At 59.4% G+C, this 539-nt stretch overlaps 1 protein-coding gene across 1 annotated transcript in view; it reads left to right on the top strand.

The window, feature by feature from the left end:
* VOLCADRAFT_116364 (uncharacterized protein) overlaps positions 1–539 on the top strand; it is a gene marked incomplete at both ends in the record, with an annotated part of 9797 nt that overhangs the window by 2422 nt on the left and 6836 nt on the right. The gene's annotated exons all lie outside the window — the stretch shown is intronic.

The raw sequence follows: 539 nt of genomic DNA, 5'->3' as shown, positions 1-539 counted from the left end.
GGTTGTGGGGGGGAGGGGGGAGGGGGGCGCACAGCTGGCAGAGGGGCATGCCATGGGGTGGCGCACAGCAGCAGTACGGCAGCCGGACATGCGTGTATGTGGGGGCGATTGGAGGTGGTGGGGGTGGGCGGCGGTAGGGTCCCTGGAGGAGAGGTTGGGGACCACATGAAGGTTCCGGTGGGCTGTTTTGGGCGTTTCGTGAACCATGTTTCTGTCTGTCTGTTTGTTTGTCTGTTTATCGACGCCGCCACCGCCACCCGATTCCTTGCTTAGCCCCGTGCGAAGCTGGGATCGTGAGGAGCATTCGCAAAGATTAGGCAGACGTTACAGACAGACCAACAGGCAGACCCGTGACAGGCACATACATACGGACAGACCTGTGTCGCAGTTCATTAAACATACATACGTGTACGTATGTGTACGGGCGTCGCGTCATCAGATGACATCAGCATTTGCCGTGCATGACGGCACTAACACACCGCATTACACTCCCACCCCCACGACTCGTCGCACGCAATGAAATACGCTGCGCGCCGGGC

Source organism: Volvox carteri (assembly GCF_000143455.1).
Source record: "Volvox carteri f. nagariensis unplaced genomic scaffold VOLCAscaffold_5, whole genome shotgun sequence".
Lineage (NCBI taxonomy): Eukaryota > Viridiplantae > Chlorophyta > Chlorophyceae > Chlamydomonadales > Volvocaceae > Volvox > Volvox carteri.
This window is presented reverse-complemented; position numbering and strand designations above follow the sequence as displayed.